Raw genomic sequence first — 22,096 nt, 5'->3', positions numbered from 1 at the left:
CCTTCTCTAGATTGTCGCACAGATGACAAAATAATAGATATCGAAATAGACCACAGAGGGATAGAGAAACAATTAAAATCGCTCAAAAGAGGAAAGGCCGCTGGACCTGATGGGATACCAGTTAGATTTTACACAGAGTACGCGAAGGAACTTGCCCCCCTTCTTGTAGCGGTGTACCGTAGCTCTCTAGAAGAGCGTAGCGTTCCAAAGGATTGGAAAAGGGCACAGGTCATCCCCGTTTTCAAGCAGGGACGTCGAACAGATGTGGAGAACTATAGACCTATGTCTCTAAAGTCGATCAGTTGTAGAATTTTGGAACACGTATTATGTTCGAGTATAATGACTTTCCGCAAGGCGTTCGATACAGTTCCCCACAGTCGTTTAATGAACAAAGAGCATATGGACTACCAGACCAATTGTGTGATTGGATTGTTGAGTTAGATAACAGAACGCAGCATGTCATTCTCAATGGAGAGAAGTCATCCGAAGTAAGAGTGATTTCAGGTGTGCCGCAGGGGAGTGTCATAGGACCGTTGCTATTCACAATATACATAAATGACCTTGTGGATGACATCGGAAGTTCACTGAGGCTTTTTGCAGATGATGCTGTGGTGTATCGAGAGGTTGTAACAATGGAAAATTGTAGTGAAATGCAGGAGGATCTGCAACGAATTGACGCATGGTGCAGGGAATGGCAGTTCAATCTCAATGTAGACAAGTGTAATGTGCTGCGTGTGCATAGAAAGATAGATCCCTTATCATTTAGCTACAAAATAGCAGGTCAGCAACTGGAAGCAGTTAATACCATAAATTATCTGGGAGTACGCATTAGGAGTGATTTAAAATGGAATGATCATATGAAGTTGATCGTCGGTAAAGTAGATGCCAGACTGAGATTCATTGGAAGAATCCTAAGGAAATGCAATCCGAAAACAAAGGAAGTAGGTTACAGTACGCTTGTTCGCCCACTGCTTGAATACTGCTCAGCAGTGTGGGATCCGCACCAGATATGGTTGATAGAAGGGATAGAGGAAGATCCAACGGAGAGCAGCGCGCTTCGTTACAGGATCATTTAGTAACCGCGAAAACGTTACGGAGATGATAGATAAACTCCAGTGGAAGACTCTGCAGGAGAGACGCTCAGTAGCTCGGTACGGGCTTTTGTTAAAGTTTCGAGAACATACCTTCACCGAAGAGTCAAGCAGTATATTGCTCCCTCCTACGTATATCTCGCGAAGAGACCATGAGGATAAAATCAGAGAGATAAGAGCCCACACAGAAGCATACCGACAATCCTTCTTTCTACGAACAATACGAGACTGGAATAGAAGGGAGAACCGATAGAGGTACTCAGGGTACCCTGCACCACACACCGTCAGGTGGCTTGCGGAGTATGGATGTAGATGTAGATGTAGAGGAAGCTTACGTACGATAACACATCTCCATCTACCAATCCATTCATGGTATGCAGGCTTCAATTCGGTACTTCAAATTTAATTTTGTACATTTGACGATATTTCTTGACATACTAACTCATTGGTGACATACATTGTCATCTTGTTGGAGAAAAGATACATAAGGATGTATATAGATATCAAACGATCATAGTTGGAAGTGGCAATCACTGTTGGAAGTGGAAAGATATGAACAACTGTTGATCAAATGAAGGTGAATGACATTTCCATTTTTACCAAACGTAGATGTGGCTCGGTTATTAAGCATAAGTCAAAACTAGCTTCTGTCTAAATGCCCCTCCAGTCACATATATAATTTCTTTCCCATGTTTCCCATACGACAGTTAAGGCAAATGGCAGAATAGTATGTTTGAAAGAACACAGCTAATTTCTTTCCAGTCATTGTCCTGTCGAGGCTGGGCAAAATCTCTATCATCTGTTGATTAACAGAATGCTTCTAAACGATTTTTTCTTCCATTATTTCAAATAAAACTATGTTGGCTGATGGTTCCAAGGTCTTTTCTTACATTCTGTCACATACATCTATGCTAGCTCCCACTTTGCAAGTTAAACTGTGTCTCACGGGTCATGACAACTGTTACCCTTTGACCTTCAATTCAGACTGCATTGTGTTGAGCTGTTATAACGTTGTGATAGCAAACCTCTTTCATTGTCCCATGTCCTAGCTCTTGAATGTTCTCAGATGAACGTTCCACGTGACGAATTTTTTGTTCAAGATTTTTGCGACGATCTTTGACGGCAGAATGCGAACACATAATCACTTAACCAATTCTGCGTTGACATGCTTCCAATATCCCAACAGCTATTGTAGAGTTCGTGAGATATTTGTCATCTAGCAAAATTCGCCCAACTTTCCTATATTAGCAGCTTTCTCTCCCCATCTTCTAATTATTTCCCCATTAATAGATACATATAGGAAAGCAAACGGATTGCAGCTCCCTGGCTATGCATGTAAAGGTAATCACAGAACTATTCTGACAATATTCTCCCAAGTCAGTTTCTGAACGTATTACGTAGTAGTATATTATACTATTACTGAAAAATGTGCACTAAAATTTAACTTAGTTTCTCTATTGCACATTTGATTTGTTGCGAGGTTGCTATACTGTGGGATAAAATATACTTCTTGCTTTTCATGCGACCACTGAGTAATGTAGCATTGTGGCACTGACCCCTGTCCTCCCTCTAAATAAAATTTCAAATAACTCTCAGTGATATTCATAATCACGAAAATAAACTTGTTAGGTAGGATATATAGATGTTGTTGTTGTTGTTGTGGTCTTCAGTCCTGAGACCGGTCTGATGCAGCTCTCCATGATACTCTATCCTGTGCAAGCTACTTCATCTCCCAGTAACTACTGCAACCTACATCTTTCTGAATCTGCTTAGTGTATTCATCTCTTGGTCTCCCTCTACGATTTTTACCCTCCACGCTGCCCTCCAATACTAAATTGGTGATCCCTTGATGCCTCAGAACATGTCCTACCAACCGATCCCTTCTACTAGTCAAAATGTGCCACAAATTTCTCGTCTCCCCAATCCTATTCAATACCTCCTCATTAGTTATGTGATCTACCCATCTAATCTTCAGCATTCTTCTGTAGCACCACATTTCAAAAGCTTCTATTCTCTTCTTGTCCAAACTATTTATCGTCCATGTTTCATTTCCATACATGGTTACACTCCATACAAATACTTTCAGAAACGACTTCCTGACATTTAAATCTATACTCGATGTTAACAAATTTCTCTTCTTCAGAAACGCTTTCCTTCCCATTGCCAGTCTACATTTTATATCCTCTCTACTTCGAACATCATCAGTTATTTTGCTCCCCAAATAGCAAAACTCCTTTCCTACTTTAAGTGTCTCAATTCCTAATCTAATTCCCTCAGCATCACCCGACTCAATTCGACTACATTCCATTATCCTCGTTTTACTTTTGTTGCTGTTCATCTTATATCCTCCTTTCAAGACACTATCCATTCCGTTCAACTGCTCTTCCAAGTCCTTTGCTGTCTCTGACAGAATTACAATGTCATCGGCAAACCTCAAAGTTTTTATTTCTTCTCCATGGATTTTAATACCTACTCCGAATTTTTCTTTTGTTTCCTTCACTGCTTGCTCAATATACAGATTGAATAACATCGGGGAGAGGCTACAACCCTGTCTCACTCCCTTCCCAACCACTGCTTTCCTTTCATGTCCCTCGACTCTTATAACTGCCATCTGTTTTCTGTACAAGTTGTAAATAGCCTTTCGCTCTCTGTATTTTACCCCTGCCAACTTCAAAATTAGAAAGAGAGCATTCCAGTCAACATTGTCAAAAGCTTTCTCTAAGTCTACAAATGCTAGAAACGTAGGTTTGCCTTTCCTTAGTCTAGCTTCTAAGATAAGTCGTTGGGTCAATATTGTCTCATGTGTTCCGACATTTCTACAGAATCCAAACTGATCTTCCCCGAGGTCGGCTGCTACCAGTTTTTCCATTCGTCTGTAAAGAATTCGTGCTAGTATTTTGCAGCCGTGACTTATTAAACTGATAGTTCGGTGATTTTCACATCTCTCAACACCTGCTTTCTTTGGGATTGGAATTATTATATTCTTCTTGAAGACTGAGGGTATTTTGCCTGTCTCATATATCTTGCTCACCACATGGTAGAGTTTTGTCAGGACTGGCTCTCCCAAGGCTGTCAGTAGTTTATATGGAATGTTGTCTACTCCCGGGGCCTTGTTTCGAATCAGGTCTCTCAGTGCTCTGTCAAACTCATCACGCAGTATCATATCTCCCATTTCATCTTCATCTACATCCTCTTCCATTTCCATAATATTGTTCTCAAGTACATCGCCCTTGTATAGACCCTCTATATACTCCTTCCACCTTTCTGCTTTCACTTCTTTGCTTAGAACTGGGTTTCCATCTGAGCTCTTGATATTCATACAAGTGGCTCCCTTTTCTCCAAAGGTCTCTTTAATTTTCCTGTAGGCAGTATCTACCTTACCCCTGGTGAGACAAGCCTCTACATCCTTACATTTGTCCTCTATCCATCCTTGCTTAGCCATTTTGCATTTCCTGTCGATCTCATTTTTGAGACGTTTGTATTCCTTTTTGCCTGCATCATTTACCGCATTTTTATATTTTCTCCTTTAGCCCTCGTCTTTTTACCTACTTTATCCTCTGCTGCCTTCACTACTTCATCCCTCAAAGCTACCCATTCTTCTTCTACTGTATTTCTTTCCCCCATTCCTGTCAATTGTTCCCTTATGCTCTCCTTGAAACTCTGTACAACCTCTGTTTCTTTCAGTTTTTCCAGGACCCATCTCCTTAAATTCCCACCTTTTTGCAGTTTCTTCAGTTTTAATCTACGGTTCATAACCAATAGATTGTCGTCAGGGTCCACATCTGCCCCTGGAAACGTCTTACAATTTAAAACCTGGTTCCTAAATCTCTGTCTTACCATTATATAATCTATCTAAAACCTGTCAGTATCTCCAGGCTTCTTCCATGTATACAACCTTCTTTTATGATTCTTGAACCAAGTGTTAGCTATCATTAAGTTGTGCTCTGTGCTAAATTCTACCAGACGGCTTCCTCTTTCATTTCTTAGCCCCAATCCATATTCACCTACTACGTTTCCTTCTCTTCCTTTTCCTACTACTGAATTTCAGTCACTCATGACTATTAAATTTTCGTCTCCCTTCACTATCTGAATAATTTCTTTTATTTCATCATACATTTCTTCAATTTTTCGTCATCTGCAGAGCTAGTTGGCATATACACTTGTACTACTGTGGCAGGCGTGGGCTTAGTGTCTATCTTGGCCACAATAATGCGTTTACTATGCTGTTTGTAGTAGCTTATCCGCACTCCTATTTTTTTTATTTATTATTAAACCTACTCCTGCGTTCCCTCGTTTTGATTTTGTATTTATAACCCTGTATTCGCCTGACCAAAAGTCTTGTTCCTCCTGCCACCGAACTTCACTAATTCCCACTACATCTAACTTTAACCTATCCATTTCCCTTTTTAAATTATCTAAGCTACCTGCCCGATTAAGAGATCTGACATTCCACGCTACGATCCGTAGAGCGCCAGTTTTCTTTCTCCTGATAACGACGTCCTCCTGAGTAGTCCCCGCCCGGAGATCCGAGTGGGGGACTGTTTTACCCCCGGAATATTTTACCCAAGAGGACGCCATCATCATTTAACCATACAGTAAAGCTGCATGCCCTCGGGAAAAATTACGGCTGTTGTTTCCCCTTGCTTTCAGCCGTTCGCAGTACCAGCACAGCAAGGCCGTTTTGGTTAGTGTTACAAGGCCAGATCAGTCAATCATCCAGACTACTGAAAAGGCTGCTGCCCCTCTTCAGGAACCACACGTTTGTCTGGCCTCTCAACAGATACCCCTCCGTTGTGGTTGCACCTACGATACGGCTATCTGTATCGCTGAGGCACGCAAGCCTCCCCACCAACGGCAAGGTCCATGGTTCATGGGGGGGATACATAGCTATGGCGTGTAAATAATGTCACATAACCATGTCATTTGTGATTAATAACTACGCTTTAATAATTTCAAACATCCTGCAGTGGACTGGTGAAGACCGACACAATTGCCGTCGAAATTACAACCTGAATATGACTGTGGCACCGATGTACTGGTTTCAGGTTCAATAGATATTTAAATGAATATGTTTGTAAGTAGAGGGGCAGTGCTCCTTCTGTTACACTCGTATTTGTGATCATGTGTGATGGTCAGTATCCTAGCCATTATGTCACAACCCATGGCCGTCATATATATGACATCATACAGAAGCATCCCATCTCAGTGACATCATGTTCATGATTTCACAAACCACATCCATTTTCCTATGATGTCATATTGACCCTAAATTCAAAAAATACTGATGAAGCAAGCAATCAGTAAACAATGACGATGGGCAATCAGATTGACAAGTATTATTCAAACAAATTACGTATGCATCACCAGAATTGAATAATATGGCGCCATGTTCAAAAAACATATTCCCAACACTACACATTTTCCACTACGACAAAAGAAAATATGAAAGCTTCCCCTGAACTGCATAAACTGGCGCCATACAACAAATTCATCTCTCTCTCTCTCTCACACACACACACACCCACACACACACACATACACACAAACAAAATACGTAAAGATTCATTACTGCAGTATTTCCAATTCAAAAATAAGGAAGCTCCACGTGAAACGTAAATGGCGTCGCTATCAAAAGTATCTAAAACATCTGAATTGTGCAGCATGTTGAAAGGTACCTAAGTGACTTGTACTATCTATCAAAAATATGTAAGAAAATTTAGGTCAAATACTGTACCTAACATCTCACATCTGCATCAAAAATACATAACTGGTGTAGTTTACAGTATTTCCACATCTGCACTGTCTATCAAAAACATATAACCACCTATAGCTCTGCCGAATCATTAAATTTCATCTCTCTTTGTTATACGTCACATAAAATGTTTCTGTGAAAGTCTGTCCTAATTCATTAGTAAATTTCATTGCTTGTTTTGCACGATACAAAATATTTTTATTTCAAATACCGTAATACCTCACCTATAATTTTATCTTTCTCTATATGTGACTTTCTACAACAGCACAATACAATTGTATCCATACATACGGTATCATGTTAAGCAGGCAGTTGACAGTTGATTTCACTCCTAAATAACGAAATTTCGAGGAAACCTGCGACATTTATCTATTTCAACGATGATACAAAAGCTTTTAAGTGTTTGTAACAATTATCATAATACGTAAAGATACTGGCATATGGATATGAGACCAAGTCATTCGTGGTACATTTAAGTTTCATTATTTGGCGTTTTTAGAAATTTTTCAGTGATACTTCACCTCATTAAGCACCTTTTTGTGGGGAAGAAGTACGCATCATACTGCGCAACGGAAAAATATAATGGACTTTATTTCCTAATTGCAATAGCTTTTTTAATTACTTTCACTTACTTGCAGATATTTTCCACACAAGGAGATTTTCATTATAGGCCAGATACATGATGTAAAGACACGACATGCCTCCATAACACAACATGGTCAAAAGCAATGATTGAAAAAGCTTCCACACAGAGACAAAAGTTCGATATCTCGGAACTATGATCTCTGCTGCAAAATAAAATTACTTACCACAAGACATGCAGGTTAATTATCATAATAATAAAGCATAAATGCCGATCTCTGACTGGAAACTAAACTCCAATCTTGCACCAGAATAAAACTATTTAGAAAAATATTGTCGATTTTCAGTAAAAATCCCACATGACACTACATTCGCAACTTTATTGTTCTGTAAGATTTTAATAAAATCTCATGGTTTACATAATACCAGTACTGATACAATTTACAGACTAAGCCCACTTCTTGACGACTAATGCTCAACATCTGTACCACACTCTGGAAGGTACAAAGTCCATTTTACTTACCATAACATACGCTGCTCGTTTATTGGCACTGATTTTATTACTTACGGGCTAGCCACTGAGCTCAGTTCGAGGTCTATACCGCACTTTAAAGAAAGAATAATTATCATTTATCAAAATACATTGTTGTTCAATAACATTTTGCCAAGTTTGTTTCGATTACGCTGAAAAAGGTTTACTGGGAAGTCGTTACACATCATCCATATAGTCCAGATCTCTCCCCGCGTGATTTCCACAATTTTGAAGTCTTGAAGAGAGTCATTCATGGCCACCGAATTGCTTCGGGTACAACAGTGGCTCCATACTCAACAGCAACCGTTTTTCGATGAAGACACTAACTGCCTTGCCTCGCATGGGACAAATGTATTGACAGTTTTGGCGATTGCTCTTGAAATGATGAAAGTTTGCTTACTTCTTTTTCATTTGCCTAGTTTTCATTGGACTGACCCCGACACATGGATGTACAGAAAACACCAAAAATAACGTCGCAGAACACCAAAGATATTTCACTATCACAACTGCCACTTCAGCACAGTCAATTTGATTCCATATTTCGTGTATAGCATAGTCAGTACGTTGACAGTTTAACAGTAGAATGGCACAGGTACTACTGTGACCCACAACAGTCTTTGACTCAACAGACAACTCAGATTTGGTGATAAATTTAAGACAATACTTTGAACTCTTTATCCCTAGCCGCACATTCAGAAAACTGAGGTTTAACGTAGCATTCTTACCCTTAAAAATCATTCCACAGCAATCCATTTGCCGTTGGCGTGTCGATAACAGCTCCAATATTTCAGTTGGCTCAGTAGTGAGATTGATAATAATAGCCTCGAATTAGTAGGCCTGACGTTTAATATTAACAACAGCATTCATTTTGATTTTATGACCATTTTATTCAGGGAATATGTTCTATTTCCGGAGGTACGTGCGGGTATCGGCCTATGCTTATATACAGGGAGCGTGTCAGCGTAAAATCAAAATTAGTATCGATATTAATATCTCTGTGCTTGATTTTCACTCCCTTCCTACCAGTTTTCCTTGTTCTGTCTTCGAGTGAGCACCCCTTACCTACACGGTCACAGTGAGGAATTGCTAAATTTGGCTAAAATTGTGCAAAGGTTGAGTGAGCAGTAACATATGTTATTGTAAGGACAACGGGGGTTGTATGTGGGTAGCAGATCAGATTGAGAGTCTTTAGTGGTTATTCATTGAGTAACGAAAGCCGTGGAACAGCAGTAGGCACGTATACAGATGGCGGTAGCATAGCGTAAATAAGGTATAAAATAGCAGTCCATCGGCCGTGCTGCCATTTGTACCTATGTGATTCATGTGAAAAGGTCCCGACGTGGTTATGGCCGCACGACGCGAATTGACAGACTTTGAAAGCGGAATGGTAGTTAGAGCTGTATGATTGGGACATTTCATTTCGGGAATCGTTAGGGACTTCAATATACCGAGATCCACAGTGTCAAGACAGTGGCGAGGATACCAAATCTCAGGGATTACCTCTTACCACGCACTACGCAGTGTACGAGGGCCTTAAGTTAACGACCGAGAGCAGCGACGTTTGGGTGGAGTTGTCTGTGCTGGCAAATAAGCAGCAGTGCTTGAAATAAGCGTAGAAATCGATGTGGGGTATACGATGAACATGTCCGTTAGGTCAGTGCGACGAAATCTGGGCGTTAATGGGCTACGGCAGCAGACGACCGAGGCGAGTGCCTTTGCTCACAGCTCGACATCACCTGCAGCGCCTCTCCTGGCTTCGTGATCATATCGGTTGGACCCTGGACGACTGGAAAACCGTGGCCTGGTCAGATCACTCCCGATTTCGGTTGGTAAGAGCTGATGGTAGCGCTTGAGTGCGGCGCAGACCTCACAAAGCCACGGACCCAAGTAGCTCCATAATGGAGTGGGCTGTGTTTACATGGAACGGAAACTGATCATTGACTGGAAATGGTTATGATCGCCTACTTGAAGCCCATTGGCAGCCACTCGTGGACTTCATGTTCCTAGACAACGTTGCACATTCTGGACAATTCGAGGGAATCATCTGTCCACTCAGGCCGCACGACATGAGTCCCACCGAACATTTACAGGACATAATCGAGAGCTCAGTTCTTGCACAGAATCTTGCCCCAGCAACACTTTTACAAGTATTGACGGCTATAGAAGCAGTGTGCCTCAATATTGCCGCAGAGGACTTTCAACGACTCGTTGAGTCCACCCCACGTCTAGTTGCTAGACTGCGACTGGGAAAAGAGGTCCAACACGATCTTAGGAGGTTTCGCATGACTTTTGTCACCTCACAGTAGTAAAGGAATTCTGCAGGTCTATTCACATGTGGTAAAGTGCAGTGCTCTATCTTGCGAGACAGGAGGATGAGCTTGATCCAGATCGAATCCCCGCGACAGATTAATGACCACCGATCTCGTACAACAGCTGGTCGGAGTTTTGATTTTAGACGGTTTCCCATGGTCGTTTAGGTACATGTTGATTTGTTCTCAGGCGAAAAAACTTGATGCGTAGACACAGAGAGTAATGCTTACACGAATAACAGACAGCACACACGATCCGGCCTCAAAGTTAAAATAAATTAAATTTGCCAAAGCATGTAAACAGTGGGCATGCATAGACACAGAGAGTAATGCTTACACGAATACAGACAGCACGCACGAACCAGCCTCAAAGTTAAAATAAATTTAATTTGGCAAAGCATGTCAACAGTTGGCATGTGTAGACACAGAGAATAAGACTTACACGAATACAGACAGCACGCACGAACCAGCCTCAAAGTTAAATTTAATTTGGCAAAGCATGTCAACAGTTGGCATGTGTAGACACAGAGAATAAGGCTTACACGAATAACAGATGGCGCACACAAACCGGCCTCAAAGTTATTAAATTTGCCAAAGTATGTAAACAGTGGGCATGCGTAGACACAGAGAATAAGGCTTACATGAATAACAGACAGTGCACACGAACTGGCCTCAAAGTTAAAACAATTTAAATTTGCCAAAGTATGTAAACAGTGGGCATCGTACGACGGGATATACGCGATAAAATAGAAAGTACAGGAATTCATTCAGATTTTTGTTCCACTGGGGTTTCCGTCTACGTGTCGCTTTTATGTTACCTCGTTCGCTCTGCATACAATCATCAGTTATTCAGGCGGCCCACGAGGTTGATGATACGGTGTGACCTTCTCAGTGAGTGATTTTATTTGCTGAAGTACAATCAATGTGCATACATTTTGTGTTCTTTTGCCGTAAAACAAAATGCACCTAAGTACTGTGTGTGTAAGCTGATAAAATGTACAGTCGTGGACAAAACGAGCGAGACGCCTCGCCTTTTCTTTATGTTGATCCGCACAGCTTTAAAGTATGCTACACACTATAACAGGCAAGCCGACGAAGTGCTACCAACATACTACGCACAGGCGTGAAATTGAAAAAGTGTCCGAAGTTGGTCAGACTGTTTTCAGTCGGACCGATGACCGTAGCAGTCTGGTCCCTTCAATCCCACAAACCAACCACTGTTTTCAGTCATCTGTAAGATTATACTAATGCTGATTGATGTGTTAAACACAACACGTAATTATAAGTTATAAATGAAAGATGAAACGCTAATTAGTATGAACTGTATTAATAAAAACGAATGTAAGCTTATCGAGATAACATAACTGTTTTTGTAAGACAAAGTACCCCATATCGTTACGAATTAGCAAAATATTATGCGCATTCGGCAGCGAAACACTCTGTGTCATTGTTAAGACCAGTCATACTGGATCCTAACATAGAAGCTCACTTTTTACACCACCAAGGGACTGTATACCGCAGGAAGTGCGATACATTTCCGATTATTACGTCTACTCGAGGTAAACGGATTTTAAGTGTTGGGTAGACAGACAGACGGTAGGAAAGTGAGACTAGTAGGGCTCCATTTTTATCGATTTAGGTGACGAAATGCTAACAAAGAAAATAGCTACGACAGTTACTAAAGATGAGGGCCGCATAAATAATTCCACTACTCTTTATTCGAAATGTTCTAGTTACAGTCCATACATCAGCATATTAATCGTAGCTACGCTTTCGAACCAAAACCCGTTTACAGGAATGCAAATAAAGTCCATTTGCCTATATACGTGATAATTCAGATCCCAGTATTAATGCCAATGCGTTTTAGAAGTGCGAGCATTCCCATTGCTAGCTAGCTTAAGAAACAGGCTAATGAACGTTTTCTCGCTGTGGCGAGTCTAATGGAGAATTCGAAACATTGTAGAACGCGTTTGGCAGTTATGTCACCGTTTATTTCCTGGGGTGGTGCAGAATTATCCTACTAAATTTACTCGCTAGTAACGGTATTTTGTTATTTCGATAAACATTCCGGATGATTGTCACATGAGCGGTGACATAAAGGTAGAAAATTCATGTTTTTCAGTGCAGAAAGCTCTATGCAACAGAAACTGCAAATCATTTTGCCATTTTCATTGCGAAATGGCTGGCTTCTGCATGTCTGGTGTAATAATAGAGGGCTATTTGCCTGGTTTGTCTGCTAGTGTAGTGAAAGGTATTTGCTACTGCAAGGGAGGTCTGGTTTGTTTTCTGTTCTGATCTCGATGGAGGAAGATAGACTATCAGTAAAGCAATTTTAAGACATTCTCGCGCCCCCAATGTGTTTTATTGTTACCTTTATTCTGTACAAGCTGTTGATGTCAATATGAAGCTCTTCTAGAATTTCATACTTGTTACTGCCTACTTTTTCCGCTTCTGTCAATAGTTGAATTGACTTAAAGAGTGGCACAGAAATATTTTTAACTGACTTTCGTTATGAATCTTCACGCATTGATAAATTTGCACACTTTTATGTTAGGTCAGCTACAGTAATCCAGCATGACTTTCTGAACGTTGACACAGACGGTTCCGCGGCCGAATGCGCACAATATTTTGCTAATTCGTAACGATCTGGAGTATTTTGTCTTACTAAAACAATTAGGTTATCTTGAAAAGCTGAAATTCATTTTTATTTATACAGTTCATACTAATTAGCGTTTCTTCTTTCACATATATCTTATATTTACGTGCTGTGCTTAACACACTACTCAGCACTGCCGGCCACCGTGGCCGAGCGGTTCTAGGCGCTTCAGTCCGGAACCGAGCGACTGTTACGGTCGCAGGTTCGAATCCTTCCTTGGGCATGGATGTGTGTGATGTCCTTAGGTTAGTTAGGTTTAAGTAGTTCTAAGTTCTAGGGGACAGATGACCTCAGATGTTAAGTCCCATAGTTCTCAGAACCATTTGAACTATTTGAACTAATCAGCATTTTTGTAGTCTTACACATGATTGAAAACAGTCTGACAAAGTTCGGATAGTTTTTCAATTTCACGCCTGTGCATAGTATGTTGGTAGCACTTCGTCACCTTGCCTGTTATGCTATGTAGCAGCCTTTAAAGCTGTGCGGATCAGCATAACGAAAAGGCGAGGGGGTCTCGCTCGTTTTGTCCACGATTGTACATTGGCCAGACGGCAGATCCTTTAAACTGAGCTGCAAGGAACACAGGAACACTTTTCAGCTTAATAATTTCGAAAAGTCGGCCATAGGCATGCATATTCATGAAAAAGACAGCCCTAAGTTGAGAAATAATGAGGATCTCGCAGATTTGCAGGTACTAGATAAATGTAAGACAACAACTGGAGATTATTGTACACAGCGTGAAAAACCGAAATACATTAGACAAAGAGCTTACAGGTGCCACAGACAACTTCTTCAAAAACTTTGTAGTTCTTTTTTAACATCCTTCTCCGTTCAGTGACTTTAATTACTGTTGCACCATTAGCATTCTGTTCCTGACAGGCTTTGAATTTCTGAGCATCCGGGCAAGTATACACGTCAGTACTGTTTATTTCGTATCTCTTTGCTTATGTATTTACAATCACGAAGTGCTCATTCTAGTCACCTCTTCGTTTGTCTTCTGGGTGTGGGTTTCATAGAGATGTACAGACCGTGCACAAAATCGATGTTATTTTGACGCCTACTCAGAACATACGGCATTCCACTTTACCCTATTATGTCAGTTGACAATGGTGTTGGTGTATACATTAAGAAGGCACACCTGCAAGTAAAGGAACCACATAATTTATTTTTTTATTTATGTTATGTTCGTCACTTTTAGAGATTTTTGTATTATAGTTCTGATGAAGGCTCAACCTTCAAAACGCATAAATTTAAGTGTATTTAGGCACTAAATGGGTGGTTCAACCGATATTTTAACACTGATTCTGATCTACAATGTCGTTAATGCGATAAGCTGTAGACCTAAAAGTGAGATATTTATGGAAGAGAGTACACTAGCATATCGGGATATGTTGAACATTAAACCATGCATGAAAACTTCACGGAAATGAGCGCAAACATGATAACGATACATATAGTAAAGATAAACTTTCTCTAATTTCGTAATTAGTGAAAGAATGTGAAACAGGATAGCTGAAGCAACACTAAGTGCTCAAAACTAACAGTAAACTTCTTTCAAATGAATATCTTCCAAGCTTTGGCGGTATTTTGGTTGTCCGAACGATCAGCTCAATAGTACCTGTTTTGTGTGAAGGTATGTACACCAAACATTTGTAGGCGTTTTCTGTTAGCGATGTAAAACAATTAATCTTTGTCAACAAAATGGTAACTGTCGACAGCTGACTATAGTGAGACACATAAGGATCTTGTACCAACTGTAATACGTTAAGTGTGGTTTAGTAAAATTAAATACGTTCCATGTACTCTTCAAAAGTTCGAAGTACAATTTTATTGTAACGATTTGTTACTTCCGGTGCTCCAAAAATACTACACAATCAGGTGTACATAATCCTAAACTGTGTTGATATTTTGAATTCAAATCTGGTTACAGTTAATTCTTCTGCAAAAAATTTCGTTGTAGTGCGTAGCTCCTAGATCGCGGACCTCGTAACATGTGCTACTATACATGTACAAACAGCCTCTGCTTTCAGTGCCTTGTTTCCCTTTGCTGTTATTTCAATCACTCGCCTGTCATTGTAAGAGTGGTCAATCATACATTTCCACTCTTATGCTGGGAGCATTTGTAAGATATACAAACACAGTGCCCAGAAAAATTTTAAAAATCTACACGATCTTAAAAGCACGGAAACAGTTGGTTGAGCTGTATATTAAAGATTTTAAGTAAAGCTTTGTTGAATTTTACAATTCAGAAAATTGTTAATAGTTTTCACAGATGTATACAGAACAGTAAACTTCACTTGACTGCGTTACAGATAGTGAGCAGTACGTGAGGGGGGTTGCTGAAGGGACGATGTGCGATAGGAGGTTCGGGGAGGACGTCTAACCAAGCTTTTGGAAAAACAGTAAAGAAAATGTTGAGCGCTATATTCTTTGAGGTGGAAGGATGGGTCGATCACTGCCTTGACTTCTTTGTCAGATAGGGAAGGACGGTTAAGGTTTCCACAGGGTAGGATACAGCAAGTTAGTAGGTGAGAGATTGGGGGGCTAAGAACGGTAAAGCATAGCATAGTGCAGTGGTTGACAGGGACGAGGCAATAGTATGATTGGTGTCAGGCTTGTGGAAAAATAACAAACAGAAAATATAGTGTGCAGTATGGTAGACGAGAGAGTTGAAATTCGGTCATACAAGATGCGAGTGTGTGTGTGTGTGTGTGTGTGTGTGTGTGTGTGTGTGTGTGTGGAAGGAAGGAGGGGGGGGGGGAGGGTTGACTGATACGGAGGGCAAGATGGAGTGAGTGGCGTTTGAGGGTTTGGAGGCAGTAGCTAAAGGTTTGGTTTGATAAACGTTTTGCACGTTTGAAGTGTGTTGCAGGGCTGCAGTCCCCATGTTCGGGCATAACATCTTTTATTCTGTTGTGAAGTGTATGCTGAGTGATCAGCAGGTCCGATTTCCAGCTTAGTTTGTAATCGAGGATTAGTCTGAGTTGCTTTAGTGTACTGGTTAACTGAACAGAAAGGTTGTAAATGATGAGATAGAGACAACGGCAGTGGAAGCTGGTGCTGGCTTGTCTTATAAATATTGCCTACACATTGAGTTTTTTTTTGGTTTTGTTTATCAAGTAATTAAACTAAAAACTGCCGAAGTAGGATGGCTGCGCCCAAATCCCAATTTATCAGTCGTTCGATTTATCATTTGAAATTCTGATACAAAAGATTTAAGGAGTAAAAAATAGGTGACGTTTACGATAGCGTACAGGAGATAAATGGCCGAGGACAGGACAAATCCTTGGGTTACACTCGGAGTTGGATAGAAAATTCAATAGAGTTTGTTGTTGATTGTTACATAGGATGGACAGTTTGCCATAAAGGACGTAATAGGTGACTGTTAGTGTGTAGCAATAGATTTTGAACGGGAGACCATGCTCCTTTAAATGAATGGTAAACGTTATCAAACAAAGGAAGTTGTACTGGCACAGCATTCCATTTTACTCATCTCAAAGAAACATACACAACAGCGCTACTTTAAAAATCACATTATCACGACCATTCCACAGATCATGGTCACACTTCACTTGCGTTGTTGTGTAACTTCTTTGCAGATAACAAAACCAAACGTCACTGATTTTTGTTACCATTTTGTGTCTTGAAGAGAACATTTCACATTGTCCTCATACTGCGTTCCTGATAATCCTTTGCTTCTAAATATAAATGTTTCCTTTGTGATAAGATCTTAAAAAGCATCATCACAGAAGCACATTTTGTCATCAATGTGCACTCTACCTTGTATCCTACAAAAATAATAACTTTTCGGTTAGTGTGAATTCAGTTCTAAAAATGGTCTATGTGAACAACTTCGAGAAATCTAGTGCAGATCTTTTCTCGAGTGTAGGGGCTGGCAATCTAGCGTGCCATCCCAGTGTCCTACACACGATTCAAAGTGCACAAGGAGTCCACGGGTCTTGGGCTGATCTCTAGAGACATCGAAAGCGTTGGGGAAGCAACGTTATTCTTGATTACAAAACCGACTCCTTAAGACAGTGGGATTCGTGGGAACTGGGCCCATGGCGCTCACGTCAGATGCCAGAAGGCACTAAAGAATGTGATTATTTCCCAGTTGAAATGCAAGAAAGAAGAGGTGAGTTTCATTATGGAACTGATCTGCGATTTACGCTTTTCCGATCAGGGGTCCATTATCCGGGAAAAGATAAAACTTACATGGGAGCTTACTGAAAATAAGACTCTTAACACTGCAAGAAACAAAAATGAGTAACTAATGAAAATATTTACTGATAACTGTCACTGTACACTTCTTTGTGTGTTCTACACATACACCTCATTTGACCATTTTAATAAATAGTACTCTCATCCTTTAACGTCGCCATAGTACAGTAAAATGTTTTTTTCCCATATCTTGTAAGTCTGGATAATTTTGAAGAATAGTCGTATTTAACATACTCTAGATCAGATATCACAATACAATAAATATAAATGGAGAGTGGTAAGGTGACTACAATCATAGTGTCGTAACAGGATTAATAACTTGTCTCCAAGTCGGAGCGAGGTCCTCGAATAAGAAAAATATCTGTGTATGCTGAGTTAAATTCTTATGAGTACCTCACTTCACATAGCAACGTTAAATGAACATGTTATGTCTTTCGTGGAACACTTTGTTAACAGAAATGTCATCGGCAGCTTGAATTTACGCCACAAACTCTTACGGTGTTAAAAGAAGCAAGAATAGCAGGAGTGAATGCGTGTATTGTGTGATGTCTGTATTGGTAGCGTATTCAACCTCACTCTCTCAGAAGATCGCAGACTGAAGTACATTCTTCACAAGAGCTGTCAAGTCAAGAAAACTAAAATCTGTGTTATTGAGTGTTAAATGCGTAAGCAAGAGCATGATGTGCCGACAATACTGTTGATCCGAAGTAGCAAGGTGACGAAAACGTTGAGAGTATCCCACATTCATCATGTCACCGAATCCACACGTTCAAGTGAAGCAGCGCGTTTTTCCAACGTACATAAAAGAGGCGAAGGGCAGTTCATGTACTACGTTCTTGCTTCTACGAACTTCCTTGAGCATTACACGTCTGTCTGCAAACTGTTATCTTGGCAGATAATCGAATCTAACAATCATCATCTGCTTCGTACCGGTTAGTATACAGCGCCTGAGTTCACACGATGCGTTAAGTACATCCGAGTGTGGCATATTTCGTAATAGCATTCATTGGCTCAATCCTATTTCGCTAGCGGATGCTACATCGGGACACTTAAGGTTGTTGAACTTAAATCCCTTTCAACGAATTATTTCTTACAGGCATAGTTGTGATGAGACAACATCAACAATTTCGGCTATTTTCATTTCCACAACTGGGGTAAGGGTTGGGAGGAAATACCGCGAAATGTACCTGTATCGCATTACCCTGACCTGTATGAATAAAGTGGGGGATTAGAATGGGTTAGTAGGAAGGAGTAAGTACCTGAAGTCATTGCAAGCCCGCGTGCTTTATGAGCCTGTTATTATAAAACTAATTCGACGCTGCTTGGCCAGTACATAGGGTGAGGTATGAAAATGAAAGAGCGCTATATGTTTTTACCGACTTGAGTGATGACAGATTTTTGATCATTTGGACTAAAGTTTTCCACAATAAAAAACTGTTTTCTCCATCTTGTTATCAAACTCTCTTTTTGGAAGTCCCATTGACGATTGTTGAGCAGATATGAAGTGTTTTTCCACTGATCAGATGAACTCGACACAAATTGTGCAGTTTTGAAATTTTTCAGCTTTATTTCTTACATGGGTTCCTTGAGTGATCACAAATAAGCAACGGAGCAACAACAGGTTTATAATAAGTATTCCTGTCACAACCCCACACGCTTCGCGGCAACTAACTTCTCGACTTTTTTTATACTACTGTCATTAATTCACTTCTAAAGTCATGTATTGAATGAATCGCATGGATTTTAATACGTTATACGTAAACATCACTCCACTTTTAAGTCTAATTTGTAATACCTGATTTCAACGTCGTGTGGAACTTCTGCAGCTAGAAAACGAGCTCAGAGAGAAAGGAGCACTTCGAGGTGCCGAGGTTACTTACATCTGGAACGAACGTTTCGAGGGACGTGCTGTGAAACACACATAACATCGATATTTCGTTGGCGTTTTGAAGACCTATATGTGGCAGTTGCAACTTAAATAATGACCTAATTTACAGTGACAGCAGTATTTTGCAATGTAACAAATTAAAATGCTTATTTTATAACTATGAACGTATGTAAAAAATTAAAACAGAGGATGATAAAGGTGGGAAAATACATAAAGATCATTTTTCTGCGATTCCGACGAACAATGTTTACTAGAGCTATTGCAGTAATACATGTACAGAAGAGGTGCGCCATTAAATTTCGATATGTAGGTTCCTTCAATAACTGGCGTGTTCATCACCAACTAGGTATAACACATTACGGGGAAAACACACACTGCACTGGTGTAATATTCTATAATATCCACTACTTATTTCACAAACAAGTTTTCGTAAGGTACCTGATGATGGTAACAGTCGAAAACCGGTTTGAGGAATAAATAATAATTGTAGAATATTATTTCAGCGTACTGGGTGATTCCATTCATAATGTACAAAATATTCTAACAAGAACTGAGTGAACAGTCAGTCAATGTAGATATTACTCATTAAGCAACTTTGCCTGGTTTAAGACATGATGCTTTGCTGAAAACTATTAATGTGAAATTACAACTCATTACAGACGTAGAACATTTACAATTTGTTTAAAAAAGCGTCACAGCTGCTGTCATTCTCTGTTATTTAGACGCACTGTTGCAAACAATATGTTCATATTTGATTGCAATAAAATTATTGATGAAGCTCATACACACTGAAGCGCAAATGAAAGTGTTATAGGCATGTGTATTGACATATAAAGATATGTAAGCAGGCAGAATACGGCGCTTGCGGTCGGCAACGCCTATATGAGACAAGTGTTTGGCACAGTTGTCAGATCGGTTACTGCTACTACAATGGCAGGTTTTCAAGAGTCAGGTGAGTTTGAACGTGGTATTACAGTCGGAACACGAGCGATGAGACACGGCATCTTGCGATGAAGTGGGGATTTTTCCGTACGATCATTTCACGAGTGTACCGAGAATACCAGGAATCCAGTAAAACAGCGAATCTTCGACATCGCTGGGACCGGAAGAAGATACTGCAAGAATGGAACCAGCGACGACTGAAGAGAATCGTTCAACGTGACAGAAGTGCAACCCTTCCGAAATTGCTGCAAGTTTCAATGCTGGGCCATCAAGTGTCAATGTGCGAACCATTCAAGAAAACATAATCGATATTTTCGAACCCTTGACAACTGCACAAAGCTTTACGCCTCGCCTGGGCCCTTCAACATAGACATTGGACAGTTGTTGACTGGAAACATGTTGCCTGGTCGGACGAGTCTTGTTACAGCTTGTATAAAGCGGATCATAGTTTAAGGGTATGGAGACAACCTCATGAATCCAAGGACCCTACATGTCACCAGAGGATTGTTCAAGCTGGTGGAGGCTCTGTAATGGTGCAGAGCGCGTGCGGTTGGAGTGGTATGGGACCCTGATGCGTCTAGCTAGGACTATAACAGATGACACGTACGTAAGAATCCTGTCTGATCACCTGCATCCATTCGTGTCCATTGCGCAATCGACGGACTTGGGCCATTCCAGCAGGACAGTGCGACACCCCTCACATGCAGAATTGCTACAGAGTGGCTCCAGAAATATTCTTCTGGATTTAAACACTTCCGCTGGCCACCAAACTCCCCAGACATGAACATTATTGAGCATATCTGCGATGCCTTGCAACGTGCTGTTCAGAAGAGATCCCCATGCTCTCGTACTCTTACAGATTTATGGATAGTCCTACACGATTGCCGGCCGGTGTGGCCATGCGGTTAAAGGCGCTTCAGTCTGGAACCGCGTGACCGCTACGGTCGCAGGTTCGAATCCTACCTCGGGCATGGATCTGTGTGATGTCCTTAGGTTAGTTAGGTTTAATTAGTTCTAAGTTCTAGGCGACTGATGACCTCAGAAATTAAGTCGCATAGTGCTCAGAGCCATTTGAACCATTTGAACCTACAGGATTCATGGTGTCAATTTCCTGCAGCACTGCTTCAGATATTAGTTGAGTCCATGCCACGTCGTGTAGCGGCACTTCTGCGTGCTCGCTGGGGCCCTACCCGATATTAGGCAGGTGGACCAATTTCTTTGGATCTTCAGTGTAAAATATCTTGATGTAAATGAGGTGTATGGATGGAAAATTTTGATGTAACGAGTCTATCACATGATTCTGACATGGAATATACACAGGTGAGCCACAACATCATTACCACCTGTTAATAGCCTGTTGGTGTACTTTTGAAACCCAATATAGAAGAGATTCTACGTGTCATGGATTAGAAAAGTTCCCGGTAGATTTTTGGACGTATGTAACCCCTGATGACGAAGCACAGGTCACGTAATTACCGTAAATTGTAGGCTAGTGGTTTGAGAGCACCGAGCTGGTGCCCGATAGCGTCCCAGGTATACTGCATAAGGCTCGAATCTGGGAAATTTTGTGGCCAAGACATCAACCTGAGCCCAATATCATGCTCGCCAAGCCAGTGCGCGACGATTCTTCCCTTGTAACAAGGACATTTATCCCGCTCGCCATCGGGGAAGAAATAAAACGTGACATGGTTCTGGTGATCCATTATAATGCTCACTTAGTCCACAGCTTTCGTGATGACTTCGATTACTACAACAGGTTTTATGAAAGCCTAGGTAAGTGTCATTATAAAGTAAGACGGTCCTCACTGACCCACGTCCACGGCGATATACACGCTGGAGCAGGCATTCACTTGGATGTCGGCTTATCCTGGTACAGGAAGGTATGTGATTCATGTGACCAGGTGACACGTTTCCACTGGGTCTCGGAGTAAATTACAAGATCCATTGGCCATTGCAGTCGTAGTAGATAGTGTCGTTGGGTCGACACGGGGACACGTATGGGTCAACTGCTGCAGAGTCTCGCGTTGAACAATGTGCGGTAAACAGTGTCCTAAAACACATGTACGTGAACCATTATTGTAGTCCTTCGTGAGATCTGCCTCATAATGACACCTATCCAGCTT

The sequence above is a fragment of the Schistocerca americana genome, chromosome 3 (genome assembly GCF_021461395.2).
Source record: "Schistocerca americana isolate TAMUIC-IGC-003095 chromosome 3, iqSchAmer2.1, whole genome shotgun sequence".
Taxonomy (NCBI): Eukaryota; Metazoa; Arthropoda; class Insecta; order Orthoptera; family Acrididae; genus Schistocerca; species Schistocerca americana.
This window is presented reverse-complemented; position numbering follows the sequence as displayed.